Raw genomic sequence first — 27,712 nt, forward strand, 5'->3', positions numbered from 1 at the left:
GGGTCTTACAGACCCGAGGAGGAGCTGATGTTCCGGTTGGAGGGTCCTACAGCCGCAGACGTGGGCAGGAGCTCATGTTCCGGTTTGGGCGTCTTGTAGCCTTGGACCCAGGGAGGAGCTGATGTTCCGGATGGAGGGTTTTTTTTTTTTTTTTTTGGTTAGAAATAATTTAATTCAACTTCCTTTGATTTACATATGAAAAGATTGAAGTTTATCCAAGGCCACAAGGTATGTTTAGAATCCAGAACAACAATTGGATTTCTGCTTTCCAGGATCTTTAGCTCATCTTTCTTCCTTTCTACTTATGTATAATGCAGGAGCTGGAAGTAGAGCTCTTTTAACTGTTTTGTTGTCGCTGGGTTGGTTGGTTGGTCTGTTGTATTTTTCATATGTTTCGCCATGTTGGCCATGCTGGTCTCCAACTCCTAGCCTGAAGTGATCAACCCGCCTCGGCCTCCCAGAGCGCCGGGACTACAGGCGTGAGCCACCACGTCGAGCCCCACATCGCTTCTGGCCTCCGTGGTAGACCTCCCAGACGGGGGGGTCGGGCAGAGGCACTCCACACATCCCAGACGGGGCAGCCGGGCAGAGGCGCTCCTCACTTCTTCCCAGACGGGGTGGCCGGGCAGAGGCGCTCCTCACTTCTTCCCAGACGGGGTGGCTGGGCAGAGGCGCTCCTCACTTCCCAGACGGGACGGCCGGGCAGAGGCGCTCCTCGCTTCCCAGACGATGTGCGGCCGGGCAGAGGCGCCCCTCACTTCCCAGACGGGGCGGCCGGGCAGAGGCGCCCCTCACTTCCCAGACGATGGGTGGCCGGGCAGAGGCGCTCCTCAGTTCCCAGACGATGGGTGGCCGGGCAGAGGCGCTCCTCACTTCCCAGACGATGGGTGGCCGGGCAGAGGCGCTCCTCACTTCCCAGACGGGGCGGCCGGGCAGAGGCGCCCTCACTTCCCAGACGGGGTGGCCGGGCAGAGGCGCTCCTCACTTCCCAGACGATGGGCGGCCGGGCAGAGGCGCTCCTCACTTCCCAGACGATGGGCGGCCGGGCAGAGGCGCTCCTCACTTCCCAGACGGGGCGGCCGGGCAGAGGCGCTCCTCACTTCCCAGACGGGGCGGCCGGGCAGAGGCGCTCCTCACTTCCCAGACTGGGCGGCCGGGCAGAGACGCTCCTCACTTCTTCCCAGATGATGGGTGGCCGGGCAGAGGCGCTCCTCCCTTTTTCCCAGATGATGTGTGGCCGGGCAGAGGCGCTCCTCACTTCTTCCCAGACGATGGGTGGCCGGGCAGAGGCGCTCCTCACTTCTTCCCAGACGATGGGTGGCCGGGCAGAGGCGCTCCTCACTTCCTAGACGGGGTGGCCGGGCAGAGGCGCTCCTCACATCTTCCCAGACGATGGGTGGCCGGGCAGAGGCGCTCCTCACTTCTTCCCAGACGATGGGTGGCCGAGCAGAGGCGCCCCTCACCTCCCAGAGGGGGCGGCCGGGCAGAGGCGCCCCTCACCTCCCAGACGGGGCGGCCGGCAGAGGCGCCCCTCACCTCCCAGACGGGGCGGCCGGGCAGAGGCGCCCCTCACCTCCCAGACGGGGCGGCCGGGCAGAGGCGCCCCTCACCTCCCAGACGGGGCGGCCGGGCAGAGGCGCCCCTCACCTCCCAGACGGGGCGGCCGGGCAGAGGCGCCCCTCACCTCCCAGACGGGGCGGCCGGGCAGAGGGCCCCTCACCTCCCAGACGGGGCGGCCGGGCAGAGGGCCCCTCACCTCCCAGACGGGGCGGCCGGGCAGAGGGGCCCCTCACCTCCCAGACGGGGCGGCCGGGCAGAGGGCCCCCCTCCAACGGGGCCTCACCTCCCAGACGGGGCGGCCGGGCAGAGGCGCCCCTCACCTCCCAGACGGGGCGGCCGGGCAGAGGCGCCCCTCACCTCCCAGACGGGGCGGCCGGGCAGAGGCGCCCCTCACCTCCCAGACGGGGCGGCCGGGCAGAGGCGCCCCTCACCTCCCAGACGGGGCGGCCGGGCAGAGGCGCCCCTCACCTCCCAGACGGGGCGGCCGGGCAGAGGCGCCCCTCACCTCCCAGACGGGGCGGCCGGGCAGAGGCGCCCCTCACCTCCCAGACGGGGCGGCCGGGCAGAGGCGCCCCTCACCTCCCAGACGGGGCGGCCGGGCAGAGGCGCCCCTCACTTCCCAGACGATGGGTGGCCGGGCAGAGGCGCCCCTCACTTCCCAGACGATGGGTGGCCGGCAGAGGCGCTCCTCACTTCCTAGACGGGGCGGCCGGGCAGAGGCGCTCCTCACTTCCAAGACGATGGGTGGCCGGGCAGAGGCGCTCCTCACTTCTTCCCAGACGATGGGTGGCCGGGCAGAGGCGCTCCTCACTTCTTCCCAGACGATGGGTGGCTGGGCAGAGGCGCTCCTCACTTCCCAGAGGATGGGTGGCCGGGCAGAGGCGCCCCTCACCTCCCAGACGGGGCGACCGGACACAGGCGCCCCTCACCTCCCAGACGGGGCGGCCGGGAAGAGGCGCTCCTCACTTCCCAGACGGGGCGGCCCGGCAGAGGAGCTCCTCCCTTCCCAGACGGGGCGGCCGGGCAGAGGCGCTCCTCAACCATCGTCTGGGAAGTGAGGAGCGCCTCTGCCTGGCCACCCATCGCCTGGGAACTGAGGAGTGCCTCTGCCCGGCCGCCACCCCGTCTGGGAAGTGAGGAGCGTCTCTGCCCGGCTGCCCCATCTGGGAAGTGAGGAGCGCCTCTGCCCGGTCACCCCGTCTGGGGAGAAGTGAGGAGCGCCTCTGCCCGGCCACCCATCCTCTGGGAAGTGAGGAGCGCCTCTGCCCGGCCACCCATCGTCTTGGAAGTGAGGAGCGCCTCTGCCCAGCCGCCCCATCTGGGAAGTGAGGAGCGCCTCTGCCCGGCCACCCATCGTCTGGGAAGTGAGGAGCGCCTCTGCCCGGCCACCCATCGTCTGGGAAGTGAGGAGCGCCTGTGCCCGGCCACCCATCGTCGGAGAAGTGAGGAGCGCCTCTGCCCGGCCGCCCCATCTGGGAAGTGAGTAGCGCCTCTGCCCGGCCACCCATCGTCTGGGAGTGAGGAACGCCTCTGCGCGGCTGCCCCGTCTGGGAAGTGAGGAGCGCCTCTGCCCGGCCACCCCGTCTGGGATGAAGTGGGGAGCGCCTCTGCCCGGCCATCCATCATCTGGGAAGTGAGCAGCACCTCTGCCCGGCCACCCCGTCTGGGAAGTGAGGAGCGCGTCTGCCCGGCCGCCCCATCTGGAAAGTGAGGAGCGCCTCTGCCCGGCCACTCATCGTCTGGGAAGTGAGGAGCGCCTGTGCCCGGCCACCCATTGTCTGGGAAGTGAGGAGCGCCTGTGCCCGGCCACCCATCGTCTGGGAAGTGAGGAGCACCTCTGCCCGGCCGCCCCATCTGGGAAGTGAGGAGCACCTCTGCCCGGCCACCCATCGTCTGGGAAGTGGGGAGCGCCTCTGCCCGGCCACCCCGCCTGGGAAGAAGTGAGGAGCGCCTCTGCCCAGCCACCCATCGTCTGGGAAGTGAGGAGCGCCTCTGCGCGGCTGCCCCATCTGGGAAGTGAGGAGCGCCTCGGCCCAACTGCCCCGTCTGGGAAGAAGTGAGGAGCGCCTCTGCCCGGCCGCGTCGTCTGGGAAGTGAGGAGCGCGTCTGCCCGGCCGCCCCATCTGGGAAGTGTGGAGCGCCTCTGCCTGGCCACCCATCGTCTGGGAAGTGAGGAGCGCCTGTGCCCGGCCACCCATCGTCTGGGAAGTGAGGAGTGCCTCTGCCCGGCCACCCATCGTCTGGGAAGTGAGGAGCGCCTCTGCCCGGCCGCCCCGTTTGGGAAGTGAGAAGTGCCTCTGCCCGGACTCCCCGCCTGGGACGAAGTGAGGAGCGCCTCTGCCCGGCCACCCATCGTCTGGGAAGTGAGGAGCACCTGTGCCCGGCCGCCCCATTTGGGAAGTGAGGAGCGCCTCTGCCCGGCCACCCATCGTCTGGGAAGTGAGGAGCGCCTCTGCCCGGCCGCCCCGTCTGGGAATTGAGGAGCGCCTCTGCCGGGCCACCCATCGTCTGGGAAGTGAGGAGCGCCTCTGCCCGGCCACTCATCGTCTGGGAAGTGAGGAGCGCCTCTGCCCGGCTGCCCCTTCTGGGAAGTGAGGAGCGCCTCTGCCCGGCCGCCCCGTCTGGGAATTGAAGAGCGCCTCTGCCCGGCCGCCCCGTCTGGGAAGAAGTGAGGAATGCCTCTGCCCGGCCACCCATGGTCTGGGAAGTGAGGAGCGCCTCTGCCCGGCCACCCATCGTCTGGGAAGTGAGGAGCGCCTCTGCCCGGCCGCCCCGTCTGGGAAGTGAGGAGCGCCTCTGCCGGCCGCCCCGTCTGGGAAGTGAGGAGCTGTTTGAGGGTTTGCAGCCGCGGACCCGGGGAAGAGTTGATGTTCCGGTTTGAGGGTCTTGCAGCTGCAGACCCGGAGAGGCACTGATGTTCCAATTTGAGGATCGTGCAGCCACCGACCCGGGGAGGAGCTGATGTTCCAGTTTGAGAGTCGTGCAGCTGCAGACCCGGGAAGGAGCTGACGTTCTGTTTTGAGTGTCGTGCAACCCCTGACCCGGGGAGGGGCTGATGTTCAGGTTTGAGGGTCCTGCAGCCGCATACCCCGGGAGGAGCTGATGTTCTGGTTTGAGGGTCTTGCAGCAGCGGACCAGGGGAGGAGCTGATGTTCTGGTTTGAGGGTGGTGCAGCCGCAGTCCCGGCGAGTAGCTGATGTTTTGCTTTGAGGGTCGTACAGCCGCAGACCCGGGGAGGAGCTGATGTTCCGGTTTGATGGTCGTGCAGCCGCAGACCCGGCGAGGAGCTGATGTTCTGATTTGAGGGTGTTGCAGCCGCAGGCCCGGAGTGTAGCCGATGTTCTGCTTTGAGGGTCGTGCAGCCGGAGACCCGGCGAGGAGCTGATGTTCTGGTTTGAGGGTCTTGCAGCTGCAGACCTGGAGAGGACCTGATGTTGAGCTCATATTCCAGTTGCAGTTTGAGGGCCGGGTAGCTGATTTTCCAGTTTGAGGGCCGTGCAGCTGGAGACCTGGGAGGGAGCTGATGTTCCAGTTGTAGGGCTGTGCAGCTGGAGACCCGGGGGGAAGCTGATGTTGCAGTTGTAGGGCCGTGCTGCTGGAGACCTAGGGGTGGAGCTGATGTTCCAGTTTGAGGGCCGTGCAGGATGACCCGGCGGGGAGCTGATGTTCAAGTTTGAGGTCTGTGCAGTTGGTGACCCGGGGGGAAGTGAGGAGTGCCTCTGCCCGGCCGCCCCACCTGGGAAGAAGTGAGGAGTGCCTCTGCCCGGCCACCCATCGTCTGGGAAGTGAGGAGCACCTCTGCCCGGCCACCAATCGTCTGGGAAGTGAGGAGCACCTCTGCCCCGCCGCCCCATTTGGGAAGTGAGGAGCGCCTCTGCTCGGCTGCCCCGTCTGGGAAGTGAGGAGCGCCTCTGCCCGGCCGCCCCAACTGGGAAGTGAGGAGCGCCTCACTTCCCGGGGGGAGCTGATGTTCCAGTTGTAGGGCTGTGCAGCTGGAGTCCCGCGGGGGAGCTGATGTTGCAGTTTGAGGGCCGTGCAGCTGGAGACCCGGCAGGGAGCTGATGTTCTAGTTTGAGGGCCGTGCAGCTGGAGACCCGGCAGGGAGCTGATGTTCCAATTTGAGGGCTGTGCAACTGGAGACCTGGCGTTGAGCTGATATTCCAGTTTGAGGACCGTGCACCTGGAGACTCAGCGGGGAGATGATGTTCCAGTTTGAGGGCCATGCAGCTGGATACCCGGTGGGGAGCTGATGTTCCAGTTTGAGTGCCGTGCAGCTGGAGACCCGGTGGGGAGCCAGTGTTGCAGGTTGAGGGCCGTGGAACTGGAGACCCCGGGGGGAGCTGATGTTCCAGGTTGAGGGCAGTGAAGCAGCAGACCCAGCGGGGAGCTGATGTTGCAGTTTGAGGCGGTGCACCTGGAGGCCCAGGGGGGAACTGATGTTGCAATTTGAGGGCTGTGCAGCTGGAGACCCTGTGGGGAGCTGATGTTCCTGTTTCAGGGCCATGCAGCTGGAGATCTGGTGGTAAGCCGATGTTCCAGTTTGAGGGCCGTTCAGCTGGAGACCCGGCGGGGAGCTGATGTTCCGGTTTGGGGGTCTTGCAGCCGCAGACCCCGGGAGGAGCTGATGTTCCGGTGTGGGGGTCTTGCAGCCGCAGATCTGGGCAGCAGCTGATGTTCCGCTTTGGGGTTCTTGCAGCCGCAGACCCGGGGAGGAGCTGATGTTCCGGTTTGGCGGTCTTGCAGCCGTTGACCCGGGGAGGAGCTGATGTTTTGGTTTGGGGGTCTTGAGGCCGCAGACCCTGCGGTCAGCTGATCTTCCGGTTTGAGGGTCACGCAGCCACAGACCTGGGAAGGAGCCGATGTTCCGGTTTGAGGGTCGTGCATCCACATACGCAGAGAAGAGGTGATGTTCCAGTTTGAGAGTCGTGTAGCCACAGACCCAGGAAGGAGCTGATGTTCTGGTTTCACGGTCTTGCAGGCGCAGATTCATGGAGGAGCTGATGTTCCGGTTTGAGGGGCTTGCAGCCGCAGACCCAGGTCGGAGCCGATGTTCCGGTTTGAGGGTCGTGCAGCCGCAGTCCCGGGAAGGAGCTGATGTTCCGGTTTGAGGGTCGTGCAGCCGCTGACCCGGGCAGGGGCTGATGTTCCAGTTTGAGGGTCTTGCAGGCACACACCCGGGGAGGAGCTTATGTTCCGGTTTGAGGGTCGTGCAGCTGCAGACCCGAGGAGGAGCTGATGTTACGGTTTGGGGGTCTTGCAGCCCCAGACCCGGGGAGGAGCTGATGTTCCGGTTTGGGGGTCTTGCAGCCGCAGACCCGGGGAGGAGCTGATGTTCCGGTTTGGGTGTCTTGCAGCCCAGACCCGGGGAGGAGCTGATGTTCCCGTTTGGGGGTCTTGCAGCCGCAGACCCGGGGAGGAGCTGATGTTCCGGTTTGTGTGTCTTGCAGCCTCAGACCCTGGGAGGAGCTGATGTTCCTGTTTGAGGGTCTTTCGGGCGCAGACCCGGGGAGGAGCTGATGTTCCCGTTTGGGGGTCTTGCAGCCGCAGACCTGGGGAGGAGCTGATGTTCCAGTTTGAGGCTCTTGCAGCCGCAGACCTTGAGAGGAGCTGATGTTCCAGTTTGAGGCTCTCGCAGCCACAGACCCGGGGAGGAGCTGATGTTCCGGTTTGAGGGTCTTGCAGCCGTGGACCCGGGGAAGAGCTGATGTTCTGGTTTAAGGGTCTTGCAGCCGTGGACCCGGGGAGGAGCTGATGTTGTGGTTTGAGGGTCTTGCAGCCACAGACCCGGCGAGGAACTGATTTTCCTCTTTGAGGGTCTTGCAGCCGCAGACCTGGGGAGGAACTGATGTTCCGGTTTGAGGGTCTTGCAGCCGTAGACCTGAAGAGGAGCTGATGTTGAGCTGATATTCCAGTTGCAGTTTGAGGGCCGGGGAGCTGATGTTCCAGTTTGATGGCCGTGCACCTGGAGACCCAGAGAGGAACATCTAACTGGAACATTTGCTCCCCGCAGTGCCTCCAGCTGCATCGCTCCCAAACCGGAACATCTGTTCCCACCCGGGTCTCCAGCTGCACGGCCCTCAAACTGCAATATTGTCTACCCTCAAGTCTCCAGTTGCAACGCCCTCAGAATTGAACATGAGCTCCCCACCAGGTCTGCAGCTTCACGGCCCTCAAACTGGAGCATCAGCTCCCCGCCAGGTCTCCAGCTGCTGGGGGCTGACAAACCTTTCGTTGATTAAGTGGCCTGGGTGTCCCAGGCCCATTTATATTAGACCTCTCAGTATAGCTTGGTGCATTTCCAGGAAACATAACACCATTCATTCGATTTAAACTATTGGAATTGTTTTTCTCTGAAGAAGGATAAACACAGCTAACAACCATCACATTCTTTTCGACTCCTCTGAGAAGTTTGTCTGTTCCTGTATAGTTTCTCCTTGGATCTGTTAACAATTCACCTAGTCACTGAATAGTAAAAGGGATACCTTAAATCCAGTGACAATTTTCAGTATTCTTTCCTTCATTTCATCAAAGGGAATATATTCGACATTAGGGTTGGGAGGACCTCTTGCCTCAGGAGCTGAAGTTCTGAAATCATCCATCACTTTCTCCTGTTTGAAAATAAAATAGTCTTTAAATTGGGACCACTGAATCTGTTTCTCCAGTCTTGGCTACATGACAAAGAAACTGATCCAGGACAGGAGAAGCTTTCTTTTTCCCCCTCTTCTCAAAATCTTCCAGTGCTTCCTGGAGCCCCTCGACGTCCATGGCTTCCCGGAGTCCCTCACAGCCTCCGCCTCCCTCCGCGGGTCTCTTGGGGACCGGAACGCCTCCCCCCACCCCCGACGTCCTCCCACTCCCTCGCACACACCCCAGCATGCAGGGCAAGTGGGGTGAGGGGAAATGAAGGGAGCCAGGGGAAGCGTGTGAGAGAGTGAGACCGACAGAGCGAGCACCTCCCCAAGCCGCTACCACCAACCCTCCAACATGGCGCCTGGCACGTCAACCTAAAAAGTTATTTCTTGGAGAAGCGATGGATGACAGAGATTAATCTGAGAGTTACTGTTAATGGAGAAACTTAGAACTTACCATTTTTCCTGTGAGGTTTTGGTGCTCATACTGCTGTTCTGTGAGTTCTGGCAATTGAGTCCGTTCACACAGCCTGGTGATGCAGCAGGTGCCACAGAAGGACCCTGTCCCGGCTGGCCTGCTCCACTTCTATGATGGTGTGGCCTCTGTGATGGCCTCTGTGATCACTTCTATGATGGTGTGGCCTCCACTTCTATGATGGTGTGGCCTCTGTGATGGCCTCTGTGATCACTTCTATGATGATGTGGCCTCCCCTTCTATGATGGTGTGGCCTCTGTCACAGATCTGTGACCGTGTCTTGAGGGGAGACCAGGCCCTTGATCACAAGCATATCCATGGTGAGGTTCCGTGGATGGAACCTCCTGGATGTTCCTTCCTGATGTTCATCTGCCACCTTGCTATTTAGTGCATCTTGTTTATAACTGTCTTCTAAATATTGAGTAGAAATAAAGCATTTGTACAGTATGGGTAAGGTATACAGAATATTGACACGTTGGACACAGAGGACCGCCACCAAGTTTAGGGAGTGAATCTCAAGAGACATCACTTTCGATGCTCCCTGGAGGCCCTGCCTGAGTCCCGGTCCCTTCCCTTCTCCTACGGAGGGAATCACTTCCTGCTTTAGTCTTTATTATTCCCACACTTTCCTTCATAGTACGTTTCTTTCACCATGTGTGTACATCCCTAAAAAATGTGCCATTTAGTGTTTGAACTTTGTTTTCTTTTTGAGGCAGGGTGTTGCTCTGTTGCCTCGGCTGCAGTTTTGAACTTTGATGTGAGGAAATTCTCCTGCGTGGCTCTGAGCATCTGCTCTGTGTCTGTTTTTTCCTCCATTCTCTCCCTGAGACCCACCCACACTGACATGGTTCATTTCATTGCTGCGTGATCTCCCGTCGTCTGAGGGGAACATGGGAAATGTCTTCATCTTCCTGTGGATGAGTGTTTGGCCAGGTTGGGGTCCTTAGGACTGTGTTTTGTTGGGAACGTTCTTGGGCGTTTCTTTTGTATACAAGTGCAAGTTTCTTCTGGTCAGTAGCTTTCAAGTTTTAAAATTTCATCCCAGGTAAGAAATGTAATTTTCCTCATAACCCACAACACACACTCTTTCATATACAAGCATAACAGAAATATACTTCACAACCGTTCTTAGCAGTGCCTGGTGTTCCCGCTTCTCTCCATTCTCCCCAACACCGGCATGGATTGGGTGGTGGGATTTTTGCCCGTCTGGTGGGTGTCACGTGATATCTCCCCGTTAGGCTGAGCCCCTCTTCATGTTTTCATTAGCCATTCCTCCACATTTCCTCTTCTGTGGAGGGCCGGTTCAGCTCTTTTGCCCAGTTTCTGTGAAGTTGTTTGAGTTTTTGCACTTTTCCTTTATTATTCCTATTATGATGTTTTTGAGACAGAGTCTCACTCTGTCACCCAGGCTGGAGTGCGGTGGCGCGATCTCAGCTCACTGCAACCTCCACCTTCTGGGTTCAAATGATTCTCCTGCCTCAGCCTCCCAAGTGGCTGGGATTACAGGCACGTGCCACCATGCCCAGCTAATTTTTATATTTTTACTAGAGATGGGGTTTCACCATGTTGTCCAGGCTGGTCTGAAACTCCTGACCTCAGGTGATTCTCCCACCTCAGCCTCCCGAAGTGCTGGGATTACAGGCATGAGCCACCATGCCCGGCCTGCCTTTTTCTTTTTCAAAAGGACTCTTTGTAGATGATACCTATTCATTCCGGTGACTATCTGTGTGGCAAAGATGGGTTTGAATCCACCAGGATAAACGTGCCAGATCTCCTCTCTGATGGGAGAAGAGACAGAGAGGGATAGAAGGGTACAGAGAATCAGAGCCAAGAGGAGGCCGAGTCAGGCGGGGGTTGCAGGCTGCTGTGAGGACTTGGCTCCTTCTCTGAGTCGGGTGGGATTAGCAGGGGTTTTAAACAGAGGAACCATGGGATCTCCCTTATGCATTTCTGCCATGGTTGGCTCAGCTGAATGCACCTCTTGAACAAGACTTGACCTTGGACACCCAGAGGCCCTTGGTTGAGGGTTTACCTCCTGGCATGGCCACTGACACATCCACGTTTGGCTCCCGCACGGCTGGGCGGCCCCGAGACCTGCTCTGCCTGGGCTTCTCATTGGTGGCATTTCTCAAGTTTGTCCCCTCTCAAGTCTGACCCATCCGGAAAACCAAACACCTCTCTCTCCTACATGGAAACCCCCGACAGCACCTCTTCCTGACTCACAGGGCATCCCATGAACATCACAGTCCCAACCTTCCCACACGGACAAGCTCATGGGACCCCCTGATGGACCAGGACAGCCCCAGCACTAAGACGTGCCCTGAAACTCACAGGAAGAGCGGACCAAGAAGACGGGAACAGCACAGGGCACTGGGAGCTGCAAATGCCCACGATACTGTGAGAGATGGAGAAAGGTATGGCTATGGCTGGCACAAAATGTTACTCAACATTTATTAAAGGCCTAAATGGAGAACATAACGCTATCAAACCCTTAGGTAAAAACACGGGAAAATTTGTATGGCCTGGGGTTAGATGAAAAGTTCTTAGACATGACACCAAAAGCATGATTCATAAAAGATTGACAAATTAAATTTAGTCATAAATTTAAAATTGCAATTCTATAAAGCAATATAAAAATCTAAAGAGAATGAAACACACGCTATGGTCTAGAAAAAAAATATTTGTGAATCACATCTCACAACGTACTGGCATGCGGAATATATGAAGAACCATGAAAACTTAACTATAAGAAAGTAAAAACCCAGTATTAAAGAGAGGGCAAATATTTGAATGGAGGCCTCATCAAAGAAGGTATAAGGAAGGCGTATTGCCCGAGAAAGAGGCTCAACATCATAGTGATGCTGGAGAAATGCCAGTCAACAGTACCTCTGCAAATCTATTAAAATGGCTAAAAACACAAAAACCATGGGCCAACCCAGGTTCTAGTGATGATGCAGAGGACTTGGGACCCTCATAAGCTGCAGTGGGAATGGGAGGGGTCCCGCCATGCTGGAAAGTGGTCCGGGAGTTTCTTATGAAGTTAAGCACATCCTTACCACGTCATCCAGCAACCCCGTCCTGAAATGTCCCCCAAGAGAAAAAAACGTGCACACACAACCCTGCACACAAGTGTTTAGGCCTCATTCCTCATTGCCAATAACTGGAAGAAAACAAAATGTCCATCGGCAGGAGAAGGCGTGAACCAACGCGGATGCTTCCACATAGGGGGCACCAACCAGCAGTGGAAAGATGCACCCAAATGCCCCTGGTCTCCCAGGCATGCCCGGTGAAGGAAGCTAGTTTCGGTGGGCACAGGCCGAAGGATGCGGCCACATGACATCTTGAAGACAGTGCTACCGTGTCGGGGAGCAGGACGGTGGTTTCGAGGGGCTGTGGGTGGAGGGGCGAATGGAGGAGCTCTCTGGGGCGATGGCGTGAGCACCTGCACCTCACTGTGGGCTGCTGCGGCTGAGAGGCTGTACAGCAAACGCTTCATTCAGTACATGCAGACTGGAGGAAGGCTCCCACAACTCAAAGAGGGTGTCACCTCCATGAAAGAAAAACATATTAAAAAAACTCAAGAAAAAACCCCAAAAAGTATTTCATAAGCGGATTGACTGAGTTGACATAATCTACCTGGGACCATGGAACTGAAACCACAGGCTTGGCAATCCCGGAGGGAGAGGGTGGAGGGTTTAGACCTCAATTGAAGGGCTCAGTACCTGGCTATAGGAAATCACATTTAAAAAGCGGCAGGGTGGAAATAATTTCTGCTGATGAGGTTGCATTTCTCCAGATAGCCGGCAGAATAAATTAAAGCAATATAGTCTTGCTCTGTTGCCCAGGCTGGAGTGCAGGGGCGCGATCTCCGCTCACTGTAAGCTCCGCGGGAGAATCTCTTGAACCCTGGAGGCAGAAGTTGCAGTGAGCAGAGATCGCGCCATTGCACTCCAGCCTGGGCAACGAGCGAAATTCTGTCTCAAACCAAACAATTAGATAACTAACCCAGGACTAAAACTGCGTAACTTAAAAAAAAAATTCCAGGAGGTATTATGTTCACTCCCTGCAAGCCAATAAAGGCCACGTCTGGGGCACACATCTAAGAAAATAATCCTAAAGATAAAGTGATGGTCACAGATATGTTCTGTACGGTGTTATTTATTAAGAGCAAAAATGGGAAACAACCCAAATATCAACAAAATGGGACTGAACCCTTGCAATTTACTAAAATAACTCAAAACTGTTAAGCATTATGCACAAGATGAAGATTTTAATAAAGTGAAAAGACAGGAAACATAATTACTAATGATTATTGGTTTATTTTTCATGCCACTTCATTCCACAAAAAGATTTCAGCTATCTTACAAAAAGACACACTAGAAATATTAAAATACTATCTGAACCAGAAGCAAAATCAGAAAGGCATATAAGCCAAAGGGATCTGCCCAGCTTTCAAAGCTGACCACAGCCGTGCGCAGTGGCTCTGTCCGTAATCCCCGCACTTGGGGAGGCCGAGGAGGGAGGATCGCTTGAGGCCACAAGTTCGAGACCAGCCCGGGCAACAGAGCAAGATCCCGCCTCTACAAAAAATTTAAAAATTAGCCGGAAACCAGAGGCTGGGGACAGGGCTGAGGATCGCTCCCGCCCCTCGGAGACGGGAGACCGAGGGTCACTCCTGGTCACTAGAGGCCGGAGGCCCCGGACCGCTCCCGCCCACCTCCGCGGACGAGCGCCGCCCCTCCCACCCCATTCCCTGCGGTCTGAACGTTCAGACCCTCTCGGTCTGGGAGATCCCGGAGAACCACCCACGCGGCTTTAAAAAATGTTGGTGCTCAACACCTCCCCGGAATAGGGCCCGCCCTAGCTCGGTCGGGGAGCGCGGGGCCTCCGTGTCCACCCAGCGCCACCGTCCGCGGGTCCGCTTTGCGCAGGCGCGGCTTCCCCCTTAGCCCCCCCGCCCGGGCGCGGCGTGCTGCGCAGGCGCGATGTCCCCCACTACCGCCCCGCCCCTTGACCCGGGCGTGGTGCGCGGGCGGGGTTTCCCGCCGGCTCTACCCGGTGTGGTGCGCAGGCGCAGTCTGCGCGGGGACTGGCGGGACTGCGCGGCGGCGACTACAGACATGTCGGGGGTCCGGGGCCTGTGGCGGATGCTGAGCGCTCGGCGCCTGGTGCGGGTCAAGGCGGTGAGTCCCTGCCGCGGACCGGGGCGGGGCAGGCGAGGGGCGGGGCGGCGGTAGGAGCGGGACGGTCCCCAGTGGGTCCGAGCGGAGCGGGCGCCGGGTCCCCGCGCCCCCTGCCCGGCGATCGGGAAGGGGCTGGGAGAGCCCTGGGCCGGTGCGAGGGGGAGCCGCGGGGCGTACTCGGGGGCCTGGGGAGCTCGGTCCTTAGCAGGTAGTCCGCGTCCCGGTGAAGGTCACGAGCCCGCGGGCTTGCTGGGCGTCCCCTCCGCCGCCTTGGTCCGGGCCTGGGGTCCGGCGACCTCGCGGGCTGAGGTAGCTCCTCGCCTCAGTGCCTGGCGGGTGGACTCGGGGAGGAGTCGTGTCTGCCCAAGGTCACCGGGGTGGAGCCCTGGCTGGGCTGGGCCTTTGCCGCCCTCTGTGCGGGTTGTCCTGAGGGGCCGCCCGCAGCCCGTGGGTGGGGCTGGCGGGGCGGGTGAAACCGCCCGGGTGGGTGCGAGGCGTGGCCGGGCTGGGCCGGGTGGGCGTCCGGTGGGAAGCGCGGCGCGCCCGAGCTTGGGCTTGCAGTTCCCCTTTCCAGAAAGCGCAAATCTGTGCATGTCCACTTCGAGACCTTGTAAGTTAAGGGTCTCCACTTTGGGTCCTGTTTGGTGGCCCTTGTGCCACCAAAAATGTGCCCGTGTTTAAAAGCAGCTGTGCCAGTGTTTAAAAATCAGACGGAGAGCTTAGGGCATTGACCGAGCGAGGACGCCGGGACCTGTGCTTGCCTGTGCGCTGAGTGCCTCGAGGGCCGGGCTCGGTTTAGTCCAGGATGATGGTCAGGGTTCCACTTCCCAGAGGCCTTGCTCTCTGAGTTTGTCTGAATGTGCCCTCTACGATTGCATCATCAGAGTCGGCCTTCTAGGGTTTTATTTAATCAAGCTAAATTGGATAGGTTTAGTTGTTCGGTTCTTTTAAATGGACTTACCCACCCACGTCCTTAATTACAAAGTAATTTTAAATTGCAGAGTAAAAATCTCAGTAGGAACCAAGGCATTCAGCAATATTGATTTGAACTATGCCTTTAATTGTGCAGTTTTCTCCTTTTTGAAATAGCTATTAAAAATCTCTTTGAATTAAATGTGAGGATTAGTCATACAGCCATCCTGTCAACATCAGAAAGCATGTAAACCGTTCTAGTGTGTTGCTGTGGTTGGTGCTGACTGAGCAGAGACCCCCGCCGCATCTTGGGCTCTTAAGAGCTGCTAGGAGGGCGTCCACAAGCAGGAAGTAAAGCCCATGGTCAGTGGGGCTTTTTAGGGGAAATGGTAGCTTGTGATTGGAGAAAAGCTAGAGCTAGTGACTTTGTCCTCAACCCAGATGGTGCCCAGTGTTCCTTCTGCAGACTAAGACCCCAGGCACCTCAGACAAGATGGCAAGATAGCAAAATGGAACCAAAATTTAGTCTTGGGTTTTGTAAAAGCCTTTGTATCTTGATGAAGGTAGCTTTTCCTACAGAATGTCGTGCGTTTTTAGGTTCTTCGTTGGCTGCTTTTGTAATTGTGTAGGTTGTACATGCAGACTAGCTTCTTGCTCATGATTTATAGGTGCATTTTATTCGATGAGGACGCCTTACTTTGCTAGATTTCGGATATTAATGTCTCTGCATTTCTTACTTTTCCCCCTCCACCTCCTGATTCAGTCATCTGAAATTCTGTATTGTTAAGCAAGGTCTAAGTATTCCTTTTAGTTATATGTTCCCTATTTTTTTTTCTTAGAGGAAATGTTTGATAGTTTCTCCTAAAAAAATTAATAATTGGCACAAAAGACTAGTTTTGTGTCAAAACTAGTTTTGAGTTTTATCTAAAGACTGACATTGGCTTGAAGCTGGGCTTTCCAGATTCAAAAATCTGCCCCAGATTAGATTTAGAAGCAGAGGGTTAGTGTCTTTTTCCCCAGGGGGATGGCATGATAATTTGTTCAAGATTGTGTTAGAGTAGCTGCCCCTTTTAAGCCAGCTCTGTGTGTGTGTGGTGGGGGGTGGGCAGTGGGTATTCTACCTCGACATCCTAGAAAGAACAAATAAACATTGAGTGATTTCCCTGTTTCTACTTACATTTGGTGTAATGTACTGTTTTTATTGGTGCTATTACCTATGTTAATAGGGCACTTTACAAAATTTTCAAGAACGTTTGTATTAAAATTATTTCAAAGACTTCTTTCTTAAAATATGATTTTACCATGTAAAAAATTATATTAAGGTAGAAGAATATTCGTTCTTTCTCATTTTTTTTTCTGAAAAAAGAAAAAACAAAATTAGCTTATGTCAGTAAAAACAGAGACTAGAAATTAGAGAAATAAAGAATAATTTTTTATCCCACATAATAAGTAATTTCTGAATTGCAAGTATTTCTAAGTACTTGAAGACATCCCTCACATCCCCTTTTCTGATTGCTGAGTGTATTATTTCCTAAAGCTTTTTTTTTCTTTTCTTTTGTTTTTTGGAGACATTGTCTCTCTCTGTCGCCCAGGCTGGAGTACAGTGGCACAGTCTAGGCTCACTGCAACTTCTGCCTCCTGGGTTCAAGCGATTCTCCTGCCTCAGCTTCCCAAGTAGCTGGGATTACAGGTGCCCGCCACCACGCCCAGCTGATTTTTAGTAGAGAGGGGGTTTCGCCATGTTGGTCAGACTGGACTCGAACTCCTGACTTCAGGTGATCCGCCCACCTTGGCCTCCCAAAATGCTGGGATTACAGGCATGAGCCACCGTGCCCAGCCCCTAAAACTATTCTTTATGATATATTTCTTTTTTTTTTTTTGAGACGGAGTCTCGCTCTATCACCCAGGCTGGAGTGCAGTGGCGCAATCTCTGCTCACTGCAAGCTCCGCCTTACGGGTTCACACCATTCTCTTGCCTCAGCCGCCCGAGTAGCTGGGACTACAGGCGCCTGCCACCACGCCCGGCTACTTTTTTTTTTTTGTATTTTTTAATAGAGACGGGGTTTCACCATGTTAGCTAGGATGGCCTCGATCTCCTGACCTCGTGATCCACCCGCCTCGGCCTCCCAAAGTGCTGGGATTACAAGCGTGAGCCACCACGCCCAGCCTATGATATTTCTGAGACTATTCAGTGGTCTTCTAAAATGCCACTAGCAGAATGGAAAAGGTATCCCCCGAATGGCTGGCCAACCTTAGCATATGGGACAGTGTCACCTCTCTTACATAGAGCCACTAAAAACTAAACACTAAAACGAGTTTTCTTGAGTAAAGGTTTCTAAGATGGAAAATTTAAGCAGTGAGATATGTCAAGTTGTAGACGTTGGCCAGGAAAAAGCCAGGAGCAGCCAGGCAGGGGAGAGTGTGCATCCGACATCCTCCTGTGTCATGAAGGTATGACAGCTCTTCCCTCTGGGCTGTCAGCTTTTACTGTTCCAGGATACAGATCTCCTGATTCAGTGTCCAGTGCCTTTTGAACTGACCGCAAGCCCTCATGGACGATTGGAACTGTAGTGTGGAAAGGGCTCTGATGGAGCCAGTTAAAATGCTTCATTATTTGCAAAATACCACATACAGTAATACGACATAGATGTCTTTCCCCTTCTCCACTAAGTAGCATAAATTAAGACTTTACAGAGGAAGTGCGCCTTTTTCATTTCGTATCTGAGTCAGTGAGTGTCCTGTTTGGAAACAAGCTTCATCCTGGTTTTCTAGAGTGCCGAGTCAGGGTGGAAAGGAGGACCTGGGGCTCAGTCCTTTGTTGCCCCTTGGGCTGCCCTTCAGGGTTAAGTAGAGGGTCCCAGCTGAGCTTTCTGGATGCACAGGAGCACCTGGATACATAAGAAGGTGAACAGTTTGCAGGGGGAAATCTGAATTACTATCCCCCACAGCATTTGTTCCTTCAGGACACTAACCCTCTGGCTCTGTGTCTTCTGTGTCTCCAGTGGCCAACAGTGTTGCAAACAGGAACCCGAGGTTTTCACTTCACTGTTGAAGGAACAAGAGGGCATCTGCTGAAGTTTCAGATTCCGTAAGTTCATGCTTTCTGTTCCATTATAAATGATTTTTTTGGCTTAGGGGGTAAGGATCTATACCAGTTTGTTTTCATATGAGTCATAGACATAAGAGAAAAATTTCTCATAGGTATCCAGTGCATGCCGAAGTTATTTTCAGTGTAATAATAGTTAATTGTAAGTACAAATATAAACATAGATGTTAACATTTTTACTTGTATCTCTTATGTATCCATAAACTAGATTTAAATTTAGGTCAAGTAAAGGAATAAAATGAACAGTATCTGCTGTGATAGATGATAAAATGGTACTGAAAATAGGACCGTGGGGCCCTTCCGGTGTGGGTTCCTTGGTGTTGAGTGTGCCTGTTCTCTCTCTGTTGGAAAACTGAAACTTGCTGAGAAGTTCTTTTCTCATAAGCTCACAATAGCGACTGAATACTCCTTGGCACCTTCTCAGGCATAAGCGTAGGCACGGCCCTGAAGTAGAGTTGTGGTCCTCAGTCTGATCCCATGGGATAGACCCTCTACCATTCATAGAATCTGATTGTCAGTCCCTTCTCCAGGTGCGAATGTGCCCACCTCTCCCCGCACTGTTCAGGGCTCAGCCCCAGGACAGGATGGAGGCCCTGTGTGCCCAGCAGTTGCTCCTTTTGTGTTTGTCAGGCTCTTTCACTGTCACAAGAGTCTTCATGTTTGGCATAGTGGAACATGTGATTGACAGGTGAATTTTTCTTTTCCAGATTTCTGCTCAGTATCCAGTAGTGGACCATGAATTCGACGCAGTGGTGGTAGGCGCTGGAGGGGCAGGCTTGCCAGCTGCATTTGGCCTTTCTGAGGCAGGGTTTAATACAGCGTGTGTTACAAAGCTGTTTCCTACCAGGTCACACACTGTAGCGGTGCAGGTGAGAGAAAGGTGCCCCACCGTGCTCCCACTCCGTGCAGGTCCTGCGCAGCTTCGCATTTTCTACCTGGGGAGGCTCCTGCCTCCTCCCCGTGCCAGCCACATGGCCTCTTGCTGTGCCTTACTCACTGAGCTCACCCTCTCAGGGGTCTCTCCCTGGAGCCTCTTCCCTGGGGACTTTGAAGGGTGGGAGCCTTGTTGACACTCTTAATTGAGACTCCAGTCACACTTGGGTTTTCTGTGACCATCTCGCCTGCTACCCTCCCCACCCACCCCCGCCGCCCCAACACGTTAAGAAAAGGAGATCATCTAAAGAGGAGGAATCAGAGTTTAGGTTGGGGAAGAAAAGGGCAAGGGTTTCATTTGTCCCTGTGCTGCTGTCTTCCGGGAGTCTCTGAGGGGTAAGACGGTGGTGGGCACATACAGCCAAAGGAAGTAGGGGTACAGGGGAGTGTGACTCTGAGTGTGGAGTTTATTACTTGGCAGGAAGCACTTCTAATCTTTAACACATGCCCGTAAATGCCATTGTGAAGATTTGTTAATAAAACTCTCTGGAAAGATTTGTTGAGTACCTTTTCTGTGCCAGATAATGTTAGGTAATAAGCATATTACAGGTAGCCTTTCACTCACTGCTGCAGTCAGCCCTTCCGGGAGTTCCCTGTGTCTCCACCACACAGATGAGGAGACTGAGGCTAAGGGATGGAACGACTGGGCGAGTCAGGGAGGGGTTGTGATCTGGGATCTGTCATGCCTCGCTGCTCCTCTGCTGAGGTCAGCCCTCACTGGAGTCACCGTGTGAGTAGTTGGCTTTCTCTGAATCCCCCAGTGGGTGGATTTGGGCCTGGAAGAGAAAGCTGGGGCTCCTGTTTGTGGCTCGTAAGGAGTGGTTGGTGTTTCCAGGGAGGAATCAGTGCTGCTCTGGGGAACATGGAGGACAACTGGAGGTGGCATTTCTACGACACCGTGAAGGGCTCTGACTGGCTGGGGGACCAGGATGCCATCCACTACATGGTGGAGCAGGCCCCCGCTGCCGTGGTCGAGGTGATGGGCGGGAGGCTCTGGGTGCTCTCGTGGTCTGTTTCTAGTACAAGAGTCTGGGAAAAAATGTAAGCAATTGAGGCAGATGTGGCAGCCGAAAGAATGGTGATTAGCAAAGCTCACAAGAGAAGTCTTTGTCCGTCATGAACTATGCATTACATGTAACAAGAAAAGTTTCTCTTTGATGAAGTGTTGACATGTTCATAAAATAGTTTACTTTGGGTTTGCAGATTTGTGTTAAAGTTGTTTAGTGTAGATTAGTTGTGAATATCTTGACTCCTTTAAGGTAATAAGGTTTTTGTTTATCTTTCACAGCTAGAAAATTATGGCTTGCCATTTAGCAGAACTGAAGATGGGAAGATTTATCAGCGTGCATTTGGTGGACAGAGCCTCAAGTCTGGAAAGGGTGGGCAGGCCCGTCGGTGCTGCTGTGTGGCTGATCGGACCGGCCACTCAATATTGCACACCTTATACAGGAGGGTAAGGCCGCCCCCGGTCCACCTGAGACAGGACACGTAGCGCTGGGGCTTATGGTGACAGCGGGGAATGGGTTAGCGTGCCGAGTGAGTCAGCCAGAGATTACGTAAAAAGCAACAGAGAACAGCGGTGTGGGACACATGCAGCGACTGTTGATGTGACAGGACCAGACATGTGCCTTGAGGAGCTGCCCCTAAGGCAATGTGTGACTTCTTGCATCTATTTTGGAAAGTTGGATTGATAATCTTCTATACCAGGTTTTAACTTGGGATATGTGACACTCCTGGACTTTTCTGGGTTGCTTTTCTAACCTGTGGACGATGGAGACCCCTGAAGTGGTGCTGAAGGACCAGACCTGGGTCTTCTATTTCTCTGTCAGTGTCAGCTTTCTGATCCCTGGAAGGGATGAAAATAAGAAATGAATTTGTTGTAGGTTTTTTTTTTAATTTGTTTAGAGATGGGGTCTTGCTTGTTGCCCAGGCTGGAGTGCAGTGGAGCAATCTAGACTCACTGCAGCCTTTGTCTCCCAGGCTCAAACGATCCTTCCACCTCAGCCTCCGAAACAGCTGGGACTACAGGCATGTGTTACCATGTCCAGCTAATTTTCGAGGGTTTTTTTGTTTTTGGTAGAGATGGGGTGTCACCATTTTAAGCCCAGGCTGGTCTCAAACTCCAGGGCTTAGGCGATCCTCCTGCCTCGGCCCCTCAGGGTGCTGGGATTATAGCCATGAGCCACTGCACCTGGCCTGTTGTATTTTTTATTACTGTTTTTAATCAGTAAGATGTCACTGAGCCCCTGAATTCCCTCTGTGATTTGCTTAGAGCTCCACTTCTCATGCTTTGTCTTCAATATGTGAGAAGTAACCACAGAAAAAAGAGCATTGAAACTTAGAAAATCAAAAGACAGGTGACATGCAAGAATCACATTCTTGTTTTGAAAGCAAGATTGCCCTTTTTATATAGAAATAAAAATTGTAGCTTTTGAAATACATTTAGTTTAGGGTTTTTGATCTCCTTTGTTAAAATTCGAGAGCTTGGCACGCCCTGTTTCTCATCTCATTATAGCGTCAGATGACTATTTCAATGTTCAAGTTGTGTTTGGATGAATTGTGCTGTATTAGCAGGTTTCCCATGTTGCACGTGTATTATTTCTAATTTTTTTTGGCTGACATAAACAACTTTGTACTTAGAGTTTTATTTATTTTTCAGATTATTTCCTTAAGATAAAGGCCTAGAATTATTACTACTGCCTCAAAGCGGGCATGCATTTTAAATTTGGATTAACGCATCATGCCAAATTACCCTTCAGAAGTTGTAGTTGTACCAATTTATACTTGGACCAGCAATCTTTTCTGATAATACTTGCTTTCTCTTCCATTCATGCCAACATTGAAAATTATCAGTCTCTTTAACTTTGGCTCATTCAGTATACAAAATTGATATTCTGTGGTTGTATTATTTTTACATTTCCTTCATTTGAAGTTGAACACATCTTTCTATGTTTATTGGCATTTATATGTTTTCAACTAGAATCTCTTAATTTTGTAACTGGTATTATACCAGCCAGTAGTGGGTAACTAAAAACTAGTAGTGGAAAAGCACGATAAACTCTTTGTGGACTTCCATGTCATTTCAGAGAACCTAGCAGTGGGCACGCAATGTGGCAGCAGGGTGGTGTGTGGTCGTTGCCACATTGGAAGTCCTGTCATGCCTTCAGCAGGAGCTAGGAACATTTTTTTCCAGCAATTACTTGGCTCACTTTGATAGCTGATGTTCGTCTTTTCTTCTCTAACACCCGGGAGCAAAAGCACCTCCCCCACCTCAATAGCCACTTGTTTATTATGCTCCATGAGCACCTCTGAGTCAGTTGCCAATGTTAACTAGTGAACCCACAGATCTCATAGTGGGGGAATTGTGTTCAGGCTGAGACATTTTGTCATTTGAAATGTTCGGGAAGCTGGGCCACTGGCCAAGTCTAATGTCTTTATTCTCGATTCATTGCTGCAGAACTCCCATGAAGTCAACTCATCTTCGATATAAATTTTAGAGGAGTGAAATTTAATTGCTTCTTGAAGACAGGGACCCTGCTCAATTCACATTTTCTTGGCTTCTCCCTTCCCCTTCTCATTACACCTGGCACAAAAACTCAGGGCATGATAGCATAATTGCAAGCTCTATTAACTACAATTTTGCATTCTGAGAACAGGGAGGCAGCAGGGCTCAAAAGTAGGAGTGGTTTGAGTAATTTAAAAATAAACCCAGAAAATGTTATGTTATTTATTTGGAGTGGTCAATGGTCAATAGTCTCAGGATTTTATCAATTAGTTCCCCTCTCCTCCAAGAATAACAAAAGCTTATTCTTCAGAGTTAATTAGCCATACTATACTATTTTTCTGTAAGATACTTTATCTTTTCATCCATTCATGTATAAACTCAATGAATATTTAAGAAACCTCTACTTTTTGCCAGGAGTCCTCTGTGCTAACCAAGGAGGAGTTTGAAAGAATAGCAAATAGCTTCTGTTTTCAAGCAGCTCACAATCGAGTGGCAGTGCTGAGTACATAATTTGCATGACCCAGTGCAAAGTGAAAATGAGGTGTCCCTTGTTGAACAATTATTAAGAATTTCAGGATGGTGATAACAGAGCGTTAAGCCAAGTGTAGGGACCTTCTGAGTGTAGGGCCCAGTGTGACCGCACAGACTGTGTGCCCATGAACCGTATAGGGTTCTTAGGCCCATGGAAGACAGAGCACAGGAACTTGAGTTGGCACTTTGGTGAGGGAGTTGGTCATTTGCTGATGGATCCAGAAGAGATTCATTTTGGGTGCCCATTTCAAGGCTTTGTGAAGACTAGACAGAGTAGGTTGACTTGACAAATCGGCCCATAGCTACTTCTGAGTGCCCTTCATAGAAACCTTGGTAAGCTGCCTGAAACCATAGGCTGGGTAGAGTTGAAAGGCAGCTCAGAACACCTTCTCCTCAACTTTTCCCTCAGCCTAAGGCTATTCTTGTGGACAATGAGTACAGCTGTACCGGAAATGGCCCCTCAGAAAAAGAACAGAGAGGAGGCCCAAATGTCCTGAATGCTTTCCAGAGAACTATAATGTCCTCAGGCCAGGACACACTGATTTCAGTGGGTACACACGCGGGGCCCTGGCTGAAACTGTAATCACTTCAGCATGTCCAGAATCTGTTGCCTTCTTGGGGGAACTATGGCTGAAGGATTTTGAAACTCTGGTACTTGAGTTTCAGAATCAGTACTTAGAAGATAATATTGTGAAAAATGATTCATGTTTTGAGGCCAGTTCTAAAACAAAACTATCCAAGAATTAAGTTTGGGTAGATGGAGAGATCTGAGGCTGTATCTTATTTCATGTTTATATTTAACATGTCACATTGACTTTGATATATTTCTGATGAGATGAATTGAAAAATGTGCGCATATAAGAGTTTCTCTCTTCTCTCGTGACTCAAGTGGGTTGTTAACCTCAATCTTACAAAAGGAGGCACTGAGAAACTATGTAATTTACCAAAATCTGGCATCTAAGAAGCAACAAAAATAGAACTTAAGCATAGGCAGATTGACTTCAAGCCTTCTGCTCATAACTCAGTGTACTTAGCCTGTTATTACCAGTACAAGTAGTACTGCTGTATAAGCCCCACACAGTGCTTATTAGTTTAGCAGTTATTTTATACTTTGGGCTTATTTTGAATTGTGAGAAACAAAACCTCCAGATCCCTTTTTGTACAAGTCTTAAATCTCTGATCTTTTGGGCTTAGAAGTGATTTGGATCACAAGTGTTGAAATCAAATCATCTGGATACTCCTTTAGTTTTTAGTCATCTATGCATTCCTGTATTGCAGAAGTGGTCTGTCTTTGTGCTCCTGTTTCTCTCCCAGTGATATCCTCCTGGGCTTACGACTCAGTGCTAGGCTTGTAGTAGAGGTAGACAGCGTTATCTGTTGCACTTGTCCAGACTTAGTCTCTGGCAATCCGTTTGTATCTTAGCTTCAGGGAGTAGTGCTTTGTCAATATTCGTATTCTCCCTCTCTGTGGCAGCCAAATCTGTCTTATACTTGTAGTTTTCTTAGGTGAGAGTTTCTTGCTTCTCCACTAGCTATTAATTGCATTTAATTTTAATGTAGAATCCTGGTTTCAGAATAGTCAATGGTAAAAGTTTTTGCCTTTATCCTTCATCCAGCTTCAATTGATTTTTGCTTGTGTCCTGGCAGATGGTTTCTTACTTAGAAGTAATTGGCCTTTGTCAATTACTAGCTCATTCCAGAAGCTTAAATAGTAGGAGAGAAGAGTCTAGAGAAGTAAGAGGGAAGTTGAGCCTGTCTCCTGGAGCCATTAGTCACCTCCTTCAGACCTGTGCTGCCAAAGGGAGCTCTCTCTGATGTCCTCCTCTGCCCCCAGTCTGTCTGATGAACACCAACTGATGCTTGGGAAGAAGAGTTCCTGAGTGGATGCCAGCTTCTTTCTGAGTCTCAGACCTTTAGATATTCCAGCTAAACTGATGCTGTAGTGCAAACTTGTACTTTATAAATTTGTTTAAATTTTAGCTCATTTCTTCTTATCACTCATATGGCCAACATCACTTTCTCTCATGAGATGCAAAAGGTAAGAACATTGTTTTAACCTGTTTCTTTTCGGAAGAACTTGTTCTTTGGAATTTGGTTTACTTGATTTCCTTGAAACCTTAGCTATCTGATGAGTTCAAGAAAATTTATGACTTTGTGGGTTATCTCTGTTTTTTCCTGGTTGTTAGGGGGAGTGTAATGTTCTTTGTAGCATTCTACATTCAGAAGCAAAAATCCTCAAGAGAGACCTTTGAAAATCAGATAAACTATGTGTTAATGATTGTCCTAACCAGTTGGTTAAGATCGGCTATCAAAAGACTGTATGAGGTTGGTTTGGCAAGACTAGTTTAGTGTTGCTTACTTACTCTTAGTGATTTCTGCATTCTTTTCCATGTGCCCATTTGCCAATGGGGTTGTTTGTTTCTTGTAAAAGTTCAAGTTCCTTATAGTTTCTGGATATTAGACCTCTGTCAGATGGACTGCAGAAATTTTCATTCAGTCTGTAAATTATCTGTTCACTCTGATGATAGTTTCTTTTGTTGTGCAGAAGCTCTTTAGTTAGATCCCATTTATGAATTTTTGCTTTTGTTGCAATTGCTTTTGAAGTTTTGGTCATGAAATCTTTGCCTGTGCCTATGTTTTGAATGGTATTGCCTAGATTTTCTTCTGGAGTTTTTTTTTTTTTTTTTTTTTGAGTCAGAGTCTCGCTCTGTCTCCCAGGCTGGAGTGCAGTGGCGTGATCTCGGCTCACTACAAGCTCTGCCTCCCGGGTTCACGCCATTCTCCTGCCTCACCCTCCCCAGTAGCTGGGACTACAGGCACCCGCCACCATGCCTGGCTAATTTTTGTTGTATTTTTTAGTAGAGACAGGGTTTCACCATGTTAGCCAGGAGGGTCTCAATCTCCTGACCTTGTGATCCGCCCACCTCAGCCTCCCAGAGTGCTGGGATTACAGGCGTGAGCCACCGCGCCCAGCCTTTTCTAGGTTTTTTATAGTTTTGGGTTTTACATTTAAGTCTTTAATCCATATTGAGTTAATTTTTGTATAAGGTGTAAGGACAGGGTCCAGTTTCAATTTTCTGCTTATGGCTAGCCAGTTTTCCCAGCACCATTTATTAAATAGGGAATCCCTTCCCCATTGCTTGTTTTTGTCAGGTTTGTCAAAGATCAGGTGGACGTTGATGTGTGGTGTACTTTCTGAGATCTCTATTCTGTTTCATTGGTCTATGTGTCTGTTTTTGTACCAGTACCATGCTGTTTTGGTTACTGTAGACTTGTAGTATAGTTTGACGTCAGGTAGCCTGATGCCTCTAGCTTTCTTCTTTTTGCTTAGAATTGTCTTGGCTATGTGGGTTGTTTTTTTTTTTTTTTGGTACCATATGAATTTTAAAGTAGTTTTTTTCTAATTCTATGAAGAATGTCAATGGCAATTTAATGGGAATAGCATTGAATCTATAAATTACTTTGGGCGGTATGGCCATTTTCACGATATTGATTCTTCCTATCCATGAGCATGGAATGTTTTTCCATTTGTTTGTGTCCTCTCTTATTTCCTTGAGCAGAGTTTTGTAATTCTCCTTGAAGAGATTCTTCAGTTCCCTTGTCAGCTGTATTCCTAAGTATTTTATTCTCTTTGTAGCAATTGTGAATGGGAGTTCGTGATTTGGCTTTCTGCCTGTCTACTGTTGGTGTATAGGAATATAGGAATGCTTTTGATTTTTGCACATTGGTTTTGTATCCTGAGAATTTGCTGAAGTTGTTTATTAGGTTAAGAAGCTTTTGGGCTGAGATGATGTTTTTTTCTAGATATAGGATCATGCCATCTGCAAGCAGAGACAGTTTGACTTCCTCTTTTCCTATTTGAATACCCTTTATTTCTTTCTCTTGCCTGATTGCCATGGACAGAACTTCCAAGCTGGGTTTTATTGTTATACTTCACAAGGGGCCCTCTGATAACTCTAGGATTACACATCCCCAGGTACCACTTCAGTGGAAAAAGAACTTGCCTTTCTTTCAGTAGTCTTAGCCAAATACTCTTTCTTCTCACTGGCTCTGACTGAATCATTTTTGCTTTTTAAATTAATTTGTGTGGCCACTGGCATACTATGCTTGTTGTCACATGCTCTCTCCTAGAGTTGGGGTCAGAGTCAACTCTGCATGAAGCACATCAGCTGCAAATAGCGAAGGGTGTGGTTTGCCAGAAGAATATTGGGGTATTGGATACTGTTACTTGGAGTGAGAAAAATGGGGTGGGGTAGTCCAAACAAACAAACAAACAAACAGAATTTCCAATCTGATGGTCAATATATAATCGGTGAACTAACTGAAAAAAATAGTGTTTAAAGTTTTCACGTCCCTGAAGGTGATTTTTTTTTTGTCAGAGATAATATCGCTGTGAAATAATCTGTGAGCAGGTTAATAATCTGTGATAATCACAGATAAATAATCTGTGAACAGATAATATCTTTGTAAAATAATCTGTAAGCAGGTAGAAAAAGGCTTTTCAAAAAACATATTTTTTTATTTTAAAAGTGAAACATGTTCAATGAATAAAATGTATAAAATATAGAAAATTATAACGTAAAAGAAGAATCACAATGATGCCGTCACCCGCGGCAAATACCATTAGTATTTTGCTTGATATATTTACCTTCCAGTCTTATTTTGTTTGTTTGTGTTCCACCTTTTTTTCAATTAAATTTAACATCATACTGCATGATTTTATGTTGTTTCTCTTCATATGTAATTACGTATATTTCCCTCGTTATTAAACTACTTAATAAACTTTCTTTTAATGGCTATATAATAGTATTTAATAATTGACCTACTGATATACATTGATTGCCTTCTATCTGGCATTACTAGTAATATTGCAGCGAA

The 27,712-nt window shown here is 51.2% G+C and overlaps 1 protein-coding gene and 1 long non-coding RNA gene across 2 annotated transcripts in view; both read left to right on the forward strand.

Moving 5' to 3' along the window:
- The window catches only part of LOC115837296 (probable cation-transporting ATPase 13A4), a 151,393-nt gene that overhangs the window by 23,900 nt on the left and 99,781 nt on the right, over positions 1-27,712 (forward strand). The window lies entirely within an intron of this gene.
- On the forward strand, positions 13,681-18,736 carry LOC115837319. The gene is made up of 3 exons (XR_004032371.1): positions 13,681-13,847; positions 17,762-17,847; positions 18,573-18,736. It is a non-coding gene; the product is annotated as an uncharacterized LOC115837319 (long non-coding RNA).

The sequence above is a fragment of the Nomascus leucogenys genome, chromosome 11, assembly GCF_006542625.1.
Source record: "Nomascus leucogenys isolate Asia chromosome 11, Asia_NLE_v1, whole genome shotgun sequence".
Taxonomy (NCBI): Eukaryota; Metazoa; Chordata; class Mammalia; order Primates; family Hylobatidae; genus Nomascus; species Nomascus leucogenys.